This window comes from Lepus europaeus, unplaced genomic scaffold (genome assembly GCF_033115175.1).
Source record: "Lepus europaeus isolate LE1 unplaced genomic scaffold, mLepTim1.pri SCAFFOLD_3_1, whole genome shotgun sequence".
Classification (NCBI taxonomy): Eukaryota; Metazoa; Chordata; class Mammalia; order Lagomorpha; family Leporidae; genus Lepus; species Lepus europaeus.
Genome location: NW_026909276.1, coordinates 14,937,061 through 14,948,673, shown reverse-complemented (window position 1 = coordinate 14,948,673; position 11,613 = coordinate 14,937,061). Strand labels below are relative to the sequence as shown.

At 39.8% G+C, this 11,613-nt stretch overlaps 1 pseudogene; it reads right to left on the bottom strand.

The window, feature by feature from the left end:
- Positions 1-9,645: 9,645 nt before the first annotated feature.
- On the bottom strand, positions 9,646-10,826 carry LOC133755243 (BRISC complex subunit Abraxas 2-like; annotated as a pseudogene).
- Between the last annotated feature and the right edge of the window lie 787 nt (positions 10,827-11,613).

The following is an 11,613-nucleotide window of genomic DNA, read 5'->3' as shown; positions in this document are numbered from 1 at the left end:
GAATATGTATAGGGACAAAACCAGATAAAAACATTATTTTGGTTTTTCTATGCCAAAATTCTATAGCTTTTTTACATGTCAAATTTCAAATTTCAATGACCTTTATGTCCCTTGCATTTCCAAATATTTTAAATTAATATGAGAGAGATAGAATAAGTCTTCCATCTGCTGATCCAATTCTGAAGTGCTCACAACACTTGGGGCAAAGTAGACTGAAGCCAGGAATCTAGAATTGAATTTAGGTTTCCCATGTGGATGCAGGGACCACATACCTGCTGCCTCCCAGGGTATGCACTGGTCAAAAGTAGAGTTGGAAATAGAGCCTGGACTCAAGCCCAGCTACTCTGATATAGAATGTAGTCAACCCAAGTAGTGGTGGGAAGTAACATTGTGGCAGGGATGGCAGGGTCAGTGCCAGGATGTCCAATGTGGCAAGGACAGGTGGTGAGGAAGGCTGTGACAGGATTTCAGGTGGCAGCAGGGACATCGTAGATACCAAAGAGGAAGATTTGCCTGGAATATAACTCTCATTCAAACTCCACATGCTGTAATCAGGGAGGGCCCATGGTCTGGCCTTCTGGCATGAAGTTCCCAAAAGAAAAACAATAAAATAAATCAAGAGGCTGGCACTGTGGTGTAGTAAGTAAAGCTGCTGCCTGCAGTGCTGGCATCCCATATGGGCACTGGTTCAAGTCCCAGCTGCTCCACTTCCAATCCAGCTCTCTGCTATGGCCTGAGAAAGCAGTAGAAGATGGCCCAAGTCCTTGGGCCCCTGCACTTGTGAGGAAGACCTGAAGAAGCTTCTGGTCCCTGGGTTTGGATTGGCACAGCTCCAGCCATTGCGGCCAATTGGGGAGTGAACCAGCAGATGGAAGACCTCTCTCTCTCTGCCTCTCCTTCTCTCCTGTGTAACTCTGACTTTCAAATGGATGGATAAATCTAAAAAAAAAACACAGACTAGCTGAATGTATTAAAACACAAGATCCATTTTTTTACTGCCTGTAATAAACACATCTCTGCTACAAAGACACATACAGACTTCGAAAGTTAAAGGATGGAAAATGATATTCCATGATAACAAAAAGTAAAAAAGAGAAATATTAGCCATGATAATATCATGCAAAACAGACTTTAAAGTAAAAACTATTAAACAAGACAAAGAAAAGGAATTTTGTATTACTGAAGGGATCAATCCAACAGAAAGATGTAACTATGGTAAATGTATATGTACCCAATGCCAGGTGCATGATTGCTTTTCATTTTTTTTAAAGATTCATTTATTTATTTGAAAAGCAGAGCTACAGAGAGAGAGAGAGAGAGAGAGAGAAAGGTCTTTCATTTGCTGGTTCACTCTTCAAATAGCCAGTGGCCAGAGCTGAGCCAATCAGAAGCCAGCAGGCAAGAGCTTCTTCTGGGTCTCCCACATGGATGCAGGGGCCCAAGGACTATGACCACCTTCTACTGCTTTCCCAGGCCACAGCAGAGAGCTGGATCAGAAGTGGAACAGTGAGGTCTCAAACCAGTGCCCATATGGAATGCTTAACCTGCTTTGCCACAGTTCCAGCCCCAGTGCCTGCTTATTTAAAACAAAGGTTAATGGATCTTATCAGAAACATTGACTTCAATTCAATGGTAATGGTTGACAGCAATATCACAGTTTCATCAATACACAGGACAACTAGACAAAGAAAAATCAAAGAAGACAACTAATCTACACTATGGACCAAAATGACAGAATTGACATATACAGAACATTTCATCCCATAGTTGCAGAATACACATTCTTATCACCAGTGCATGGAACTCCTTCTAGGACAGATCATATGTTAGGCCATAAAGCAAATCTCAGCAAATAAAAAGAAAATGAAATCATACCACATATCTTTTCTGACCACAATGGAATGAATCTGAAAATTAAGAACATAAGAAACTCTAGAAAGCATGCAAGCATATGGAGTCTGAACAGCCTGCTCCTGAATGAATAGTGGGTCATAGAAGAAATCAAAAAGTAAATAAAAAATTACAGGAAAGAAATGAAAATGACAAAATACATACCAAAACTTATAATATACAGCAAAAGCAATTCTGAGAGTTAAGTTTATAGCAGTTAGTGCTTACCTCAAAATTGGAAAAGGATTAAACAAATGATCTAACAATCCATTCAAAACCTAGAAAAACAATAAACCAAATCACAAGTTAGTATGAGGAAAGAAATTCTTAAAATTAAAGAAGAAATAAAATTGAAACAAAAAAGAAACAAAAGATCAGTGAAATGAAGAGCAATTATTTTTGAAAAAATTAAAATTGATACACCACAGGACTAACTAATTACAATAAAACAGTGGAGATGACACATATTAATAAATTCAGAAATAAAAAAGGAAATGTTAGATACCACAGAAATAAAATTCATCAGAAATTATGAAAAAAGCTATATGCCAAAAAATAGGGAAATTTAGAAGAAATGGATTCCTAGATAAGCACAAACTACCAAACATTGATGCATGAAGGCACTGAAAACCTAAACAAAACAATAACGAAGATGGAGACTGAATAAGAAATAAAGACCCTCCCCACATAGAAAAAGCCCAGGACTGGATGGTTATATACTGAGCTCTGCCAAACTTTTACAGAAAAACTAATTCCAATTCTTCTCAATCTATTTCAAACAACTGAGATGGAGGAAATTCTCCCATACTGCTTCTATGACTTAATTCAAAAACCAGAAAAACATACAACAAAAAGAATTATAAACCAGTATCACAGATGAACAAAATATGATTGTTCACTTGGACCAAGTGGTATCTCTGGTATGCAGGAATGGTTCAACATATGCAAATTAACAAATGTGACACATCACAATAACAAATAGAAGAATGAAAACTGTTTATTTATTCATAGTGAGAGAGTGTTGTATTTTATCAAATGGTTCCTGCATCTATTGAGATAACCATACCTTTTTTTTAGTTATTCTTTTTTTTAAGCTTTATTTTATTTATTTGAAAGACAAAGTTAGAGAGAGGTAGAAACAGAGAGATCTTCCATCTGATGGATCACTCCCCAGATGGCTGCAATGGCCAAAGCTGCACCGATCTGTGGTGCAGCAGGTTACAGATCTGACTTGAAGTGCTGGCATCCCATATGAGTGCCAGTTCAAGTCCTAGCTGCTCCACTTCTGAAGCAGCTCTTGGCTATGGCCTGGGATAGCAGTAGAAGATGGCACAAGTCCTTGGGTCCCTGCACCCATGTGGGAGACCCAGAAGAAGCTCCAAGCTCTTGGCCAGGAAATGCAAATAAAAACCACAATGAGGTTACACCTTACCAGAGTTAGAATGGCTCTCATACAAAAAAATTATGAAGCAATAAATGCAGGTGAGGATGTAGGGGGAAAAGTTCCTTAGTACACTTTTGGTGGGAATGTAAACTATTGCAACCGTTACTAGAGGCAGTATAGAGATTTCTCTGAAATCTGACAGATCTACAATATGACCTAGCATAACTAGTTTACAAAATCTCACACACTAACATGACATACAAGAAGTTGTAGCTCATAATGATTATTAATACAGGACTGAGTTTCACCTGAAATATCAAATGAAGCTAAGTTGATTTCTCCAGACTCCTTCACTCTGTATTTTGCTGTAACTTGCTGCTATTCAGGGGTATTAGATTGTGGCCTGTATGCATACTAATTGTATATAATATTTCTTTTTAAAAAAGACATTTATTTGAAAGTCACATTTACACTGAAAGAGGAGAAAAAGAGAGAGAGAGGTCTTCCATCCACTGGTTCACTCCCCAATTGGCCACAATGAACCAGAGCTGTGCCAATCTGAACCCAGGAGCCAGGAGCTTCTTCCAGGTCTCCCATGTGGGTGCAGTGGCCCAAGGACTTGGACCATCTTTCACTGCTTTCCCAGGCCATAGCAGAGAACTGGATCAGAAGTGGAGCAGCTGGGTCTCAAATCAGTGCCCATATGGGGTGCTGGCACTGCAGGTGGTGGCTTTACTTGCTATGCCAGTGCCAGCCCCTATATTTTATAAGAAGTTATTTCAAAAGGTCCGTGGGCAATATACATTATCATTTAATTTTATAACCATGAAATTTTGAGTGCTTTTATATAAAGCTTAAAGAACTAAAAATCATTAGGATTATATAATATATGTATGTTAATTCCACAGAAGAGAAAAATCTACCCAACCTGGATCTCTATATCTGTTCAAGCTGATGTACTAAGATTTTTAAATTGGTATAATGATTGAAAGTATTAGAGGTTCCTAAAACAAATGTACTTATTATTAATCTATTTGATTGTAAGTAGAATATGCAACTTATTTTGTATTCATTTTAAAATAATTGAGGGCCAGCACTGTGGAAATAGTGGGTAAAGCCAGCAACTATGGTGCTGGCATCCCATATGGCTACCAGTTCAAGTCCCAGATGGTCCAAGTATTTGGGATCCTGCACCTATGTGGGCAACCCAGAAGGAGCTCCTGGCTTCTGGATTTGGATCAGCCCAGCCCTGGCCATTGTGGCCATTTGGGATATGAACCAACAAATGGAAGGTCTTTCACCTCTCTCTCTCTCTCTCTCTCTCTCTCTCTCTCTCTCTTTCTCTATATTTCTCTATATCTCTATCTCTATAGCTATCTCTATAATTCTTTCAAATAAATTTTAAAAATCTCTATAAAAAGGGTATAAATATTTTCAACTATTTCCTACAATACAGAATAATAAAGTACCTTTGAAGAAACTTTGAAGAATTCATTTTAACATTGGATAAAATCACCTATTTTTTCTCTTTTTAAAGATATATTGTACTCATTTGAAAGGCAGATTTGTAAGGATGGAGAAACAGAGTCGAAGAGACTTTCCATCTGCTGATTTGCTCCCCAGATGGCTGCAATGTCCAGAGCTGGGTAAAACCAAAGCCAGGAGAAAGAAGCTTCATCCTGGCCTTCCATGTGGATGGCAGAGCCCAATCATGTGGGTCATTTCAGCTGCTTTCCCAGGCCATTGGCTGTGAGCTGAATAGGATGTAGAACATCCAGGACTTGAAAAGGTGCTGATAAAGGATGCCAGCATTGCAGGTAGGACATAACCTCCTCAGCCGCATTGATGACCTCCTGAAATCACCTATTTCTAAAGAGTTTATTTTTATTTATAATCATTTTATAAAAGACTTATTTGTTTATTACAAAGTCAAAGTTACAGAGAAGAGGGAAAGACAGATTTTCCATCAGCTGGTTCGCTCTCCAAATGGCTACAAAGGCAGGGGTTGGGTTAGGTCAAAGCCGAGAGCTTCTTCCAGGCCTCCCACATGGATGAAGGAGCCCAAGCACTTGACCAATTCTCTGATGTTTCCCCAGGCTGTTATCAGGGAGCTGGATCAGAAGTGTAGCAGCCAGAACTTGAACTTGCACCCATATAGGATTTCATTCTCACAAATGGTGGCGTAAATGCTAGCCCCTCCAGTGCCATGGCTCAATAAGCTAGTCCTCTGCCTGTGGCACTGGCACACAGGGTTCTAGTCCTGGTCAGGGTGCTGGATTCTGTCCTGGTTGCCCCTCTTCCTGTCCAGCTCTCTGCTGTGGCCCAGGAGTGCAGTGGAGGATGGCCCAAGTACTTGGCCCTGCACCCCATGGGAGACCAGGAGAAGCACCTGGCTCCTGGCTTTGGATCAGCACAGTGCACCGGCCGCAGCAGCCATTGGAGGGTGAACCAATGGCAAAGGAAGACCTTTCTCTCTGTCTCTGTCTCTCTCACTGTCCACTCTGCCTGTCCAAAAAAAATGCTATTCCCTCCTTATATTCTTTATGTAATTACTTTAAAAAGTCTCCTTCTAGACCAGTGTAAGCAAACAATGAAGGATAGAATTAAAAGGGAGAGAATGATCCTGCAGGGGAAGCAGGACACACAGCAGACTCATAGAATGGCAAACGCCCAAAACAGCACTCCTGCCTCAGAATCAACCCTTGGGACATTCGGATCTGGCTAAAAGGTCCATGAGAGTCTCACAGGCATGGAAAGCCATGACACAGTGGCAAAAAACAATCTAAATGAAAGACCCTGGTGAACAAGACCCCAGCAGAAGGAACAGGCCATCAAGGAGAGAGGCGCCTTTCTCTGAAGGGAGGAAGGAACCTCCACTGTGACACGGCCTTGACTAAACAAGTTCAGAGTCGGTGAACTCAAGGAACTTTCATAGCCTAGACAGCTCATAGCAAGAGTCTCGGGTGATTGATGACGTCATAAATAAGAGTGCCAATTGTTAAATCAACAACGGGAGTCACTGGGTACATGCTCCCCACGTAGGATATCTGTCCTTAATGTGTTTTACTATGAAACTTAAAAACACTACTAGTTGAACAATACCCTATACCTTGTGCAGTTTTGTGAATGCAGCCTGTTGAAATCCTTGCTTAGTATATATACTAAGTTGATCTTCAGTATATGAAGGTAATTGAAAATGAAACTCGATAAAGGGTGGGATGGGAGAGGGAGAGGGGAGGGCCACGGGAGGGAGGGAGGTTGCGGGGAAGCCACAATACAAAAGTTGCACTTTGTAAATTCACATTTATGAAATAAAAAAATTTAAAAAGTCTCCTTCTAAATAAACAAAAGATATCTCTGTTATTTACCAAGGTTATTGTGCAAGTTATTAATTGTCTCTATTTACAAGGCAAGCTAACACCAGGATTTGTTAGAAGAATCTAAATGGGGGCAGTGCTATGATGCAACAGGTTAAAGCCCTAGCCTGCAGCACTGGCATCCCTTATGGGCACCAGTTCGAGTCTTGGCTGCTCCTCTTCTGATCCAGCTCTCTGCTATGGCCTGGGAAAGCAGTGGAAGATGGCCCAAGTCCTTGGGCCCCTGCACTCATATGGGACACCTGGAAGAAGCTCCTGGCTCCTGGCTCCTGGCTCAGATCAGCTCAGCTCTGGCCATTGCAGTTACTGGGGAGAGAACCAGTGGAAAGAAAGTCATCTTCACTCTCTTTCTCTCTCTCTTTTGCTCTGGCTCTACCTCTCTCTGTAACTCTGTCTTTCAAGTAAATAAAATACATCTTTTAAAAAAAAGAAACTTAAATGAGTCATATCCCTTGGACATAAACTCAGCTACATCTACAGTGTCTGTCATCTGTCCATAGTAAAACTCAAGTCTGGTACATATCTCTTTAGGTAGACATTACTGTGTCCTTCCTTTAAGAATCAAGAAGAGAGGCCAGCATTTGGTGCAGATTACGCAGCTGCTCACAATGCTGGCATCCCAGATAACTCAGGTTCAAGTCTCAGTTCTGATCCAGTTCACTACTAATGTGCCTAGGAAAGCAGCAGAACATTGCTGAAGTACTTGGGCACCTCCCACCTATATGGAAGAACCAGTTGGAGTTCAATGCTCCTGGTTTTTGCCTGGCCCAATCCCAGCAATGGTAGTCATTTGGGGAGTGAACCAGCAGGTGGAAGATCTCTCTCTCTCTCTCTCTCTCTCTCTCTCTCTCTCTCTCTCTCTCTCTCTCCCTATCTCCCCCTTTCATTCCTCTGTAAGTCTGACTTTCAGATAAGTAAATAAATAAATCTTTTTTAAAAATAGAAACAAAGCAGAATAGATTCAAGAAAAAATGAAACAATTATTTTTTTCATTTATTAAACTTTTATTTAATGAATATAAATTTCCAAAGTACAGCTTATGGATTACAATGGCTTCCCCCATCCCATAACTTCCCTCCCACCTGCAACCCTCCCCTTTCCCGCTCCCTCTCCCCTTCCATTCACATCAAGATTCATTTTCAATTCTCTTTATATACAGAAGATCATTTTAGTATATATTAAGTAAAGATTTCAATAGTTTGCCCCCATATAGCAACACAAAGTGAAAAAAATACGGTTGGAGTACTAGTTATAGCATTAAATAACAGTGTACAGCACATTAAAGACAGAGATCCTACATAATATTTTTTTTAAAAATTGATTAATTTTCTATGCCATTTCCAATTTAACACCAGGTTTTTTTTTCATTTCCAATTATCTTTATATACAGAAGATCGATTTTGTATATAATTAGTAAAGATTTCATCAGTTTGCATCCACACAGAAACACAAAGTGTAAAGATACTATGAAACAATTTTTTTAAACTTTTATTTAATGAATATAAATATCCAAAGTACAGCTTATGGGTTACAATGGCTTCCCCCCTCCCATAACTTCCCTCCCACCCGCAACCTTCCCCTTTCCCGCTCCCTTTCCCCTTCCATTCACATAAAGATTCATTTTCAATTCTCTTTATAGACAGAAGATCAGTTTAGTACATATTAGGTAAATATTTCAACAGTTTGCCCATATAGCAACATAAAGTGAAAAAACTACCATTGTATACTAACTGATAGAATCAAAAAGGGAGAGAAAGATCCAACATGGGAAGCGGGATACACAGCAGACTCATAGAAACAATTATTTTTAATAAAGAGTCCAGAACTGACTATAAATGTGTTACTACTCTACATTTGTCACTATGATGTGCTGAATAAAAAATAATTAATGTATATTATCATGTACTTATTTGGATGGTTGATTACTGGTCATTAATATTTAATTTTAGAGAAAAAAATTTCAAGTGACAATATTCATCAATAGAAAAAGGTTGAAACAAAGCACTTTCTTAATCTCACAAAGTCATGTGGCTAGGAGAAGGCATATCTGATTTACTCTAATCAGCCTTCCTAAAATTTACAAATTTTTTTCTGGCAACAGTGAATTTGGCTTGTCATAGAAAGCTCTTTGAAGGCTCTTGTTAAACTTGTTCCTCTTTGAAAAAGTAAATTTTACTGTGTGATACTGCAGGAGGTAAATTTTTGATGTATAGGAAATTTGAAAACCAATTACGCTTAGTCTATAATTTCTGATTTACTTTATAGAACAGAAATTACACAGATAAATTTCACTTTGTCTAATTTTTTAAAATAGTTACTTATTTATTTGACAAGCAGGCGTAGACAGACAAGGGGAGAGACCAAGAGAGAGGTCTTCCATTTGCTAGTTCACTCCCCAAATGGACACAATGGTCAGAGCTGGGCCAATCTAAAGCCAGGAGCTTCTTCACACATGGGTACAGGGGTCCAAGTACTTGCACTGTCTACCACTGCTTCCTCAGGTCATTAGCCCAGAGCTGGATTGGAAGTGGAGCAGCTGAGATATGAACTGGCACCTGTATGGGATACCAGTGCCACAGGCAGAGGCTTAATGACTATGGCACAGCACCGGCCCCCACTTTACCTAAATTTACAGCAAACCCATGAGTTGCACCAGAATGCAATTTTCTTTTCTTTCTCCTTCCTTCCTTCCTTCCTTCCTTCCTTCCTTCCTTCCTTCCTTCCTTCCTTCCTTCCTTCCTTCCACATTGCATCCAAGGACATGGACCAGGGAGAGAGGCTTATGATTACTGTGTGCAAGAACTCTCCTGTTGGGGGTCAAAGCATTTGACAAGGAAGCTCTCCTAGATTAAGTCCGCAAGCGCCTCTCTCAATAACAAGCAAGAGAAGGTGTGCTAACTGGAGAGCATCTTTGGTTTAATTAACTCTGGGAGGTCTGAGTGTTACTGGGGTCCTTATTGGGATATATCATGGGTCAAAATCATTTGAATGTGACTATTCACCACTAGAGGGCTCTGTAGGGTCAATTACATTTTTACAATCATTGACATCTGATTCCCCACTGTTGTCCCCAGCTGCTCTGCTGGGGAAGAAAATCTGCTCCATTTGTGGGATACTTAAGTCCAGCAGTGGAGGAAGCATAACTGAAAGAGCCCACAGCTGAGGTCAAGGCACAAAGACACTTGCTTCCATGTGAGAATGACTGAGAATACTGTCTTGGTTAGGTAAAAGTCATCATGAAGAGGATCAAGGACCTCTGTGTCTCCAAGTGTATTTCTACCTCCCAGCTGTGAACCCAGAATAGGGCATCCAACAAATAAACAATGATTCCATACTTCCATGTGGTGCTTCTCTGCTTAACATTGCCTGCTGAAATCTTTTTGTTCCTATGTATTTTTACCCAGCATAGTTTGTCTTAATTTTCTCACTTCTGCCTGACAATGTCCAACAATTTGCACACTGTGCTCTTTACCTGCACACCCTGCCAGTACTTTTTCTTGATGTGCATTATAAACCTGATAAATTGCCCTAATGACTTTTATTACTCCATCATTGTAAAAATGCCAGTATTGTGTTCTTTAATAAGTTTGGCATAACACTGAAAGGTGGGAGCCTTTTCCATTGAAGCCACTGTATTTTTGCTCACTAGTGTTACCTAGATTAGGAGTAGTGATATCCTCTGATTATACCTTCAATTTGAACTAAATTCTAAAACATGAATAAAATTACTGATAATGAAGATGAAGCTGAAGAGAAGGAAACCAAGATTGGGCACTCTGATGGTGTAAGTGAGCTGTTTATGGGTGATCTGTTCTTTATATAAAACCTACTGCTGCGGGTTTGCCAAGTTACGTACCACTCAATAACCTTCTTTCACGTATCTTTAAGAATTCTGTCCCAAATCTCTTCTCTTAATTTCACTTTCACAGTTACAGAAAATGAAGTTTTGAATAAACCTGTTAGTTATGGATTTCAATTACTTGCAGAAGTTCTGTCTTGCTAATGTGCCAGTCACTGATGCTAAAAGTTGCTTCTTGTCTTCTCTCTCTCAGCAACAATATTTCATGACCCACATTGCTGCTAGTGATATAGAAACTTATAGTATTGAAGGTGTAGTCCAAAATGGAGGCTGTAATGATGAAATTATCTGAGTGCATTATTTTAATATCAGGCATCTTAAATAATCACTTATTACATTTTTGTGTTGCTATTGACTAACAATATCATGTTATCCTTTGTCTGTTCAGCTGAGCTATACTGCAATCTTCTTTATGGACATGATCATTTCTTTTTACCCAGAGATTAGTATTCATTACACATTTCCTCTGAGTTAGGCCACTCTCAAGGAATGAGGTTGTGTTGGTTTATAATTTAGTTATAAACTGTGGAATTCTCTGTGTGTTCTCTGTGGAAGTTAAAGTTTAAAAGAGATAATTTATCATAACCACCTCAAAGGTCCTTTGGTACATCTTTCTGAATCACTTAGAGATGAGAACTCCTTTGAAAGAAGAAATGAAGTAGCTGACACATGGAGCCACTACCTATAATGCAGCATCTCATGTAAGCATTGGATTGAGTCCCAGCTGCTCCATTATGACCCATCTCCCTGTTACTGCATCTATTTGGGGAGTGAACTAGCAGATGGAAGATCTCTATCTCTCCCTGCAACCTTCTCTCTCTATCTCTGATGCGGGCCAGCCGCACCTGTCGAACAGAACCTGAAGGAGGGAGTGGGAATGAAAAGAGGGACAAGGGCGCAGAGAATGGAGCCAAGACAAAAGTCTGATCAAGGCTCGTTTATTCCAGCGTCTCAGTGATATTTTATACATAACCAGCTGCAGCTCAAGGCAACACAGAAGTGAACAACACAGGCAAGCAAGTTATCAGGCTTTCTACAACACAATCATAACATAGTTAATTTTGGCGGAGTGTTCTTGTTTGATCATTCTCCTGGAGCATGGG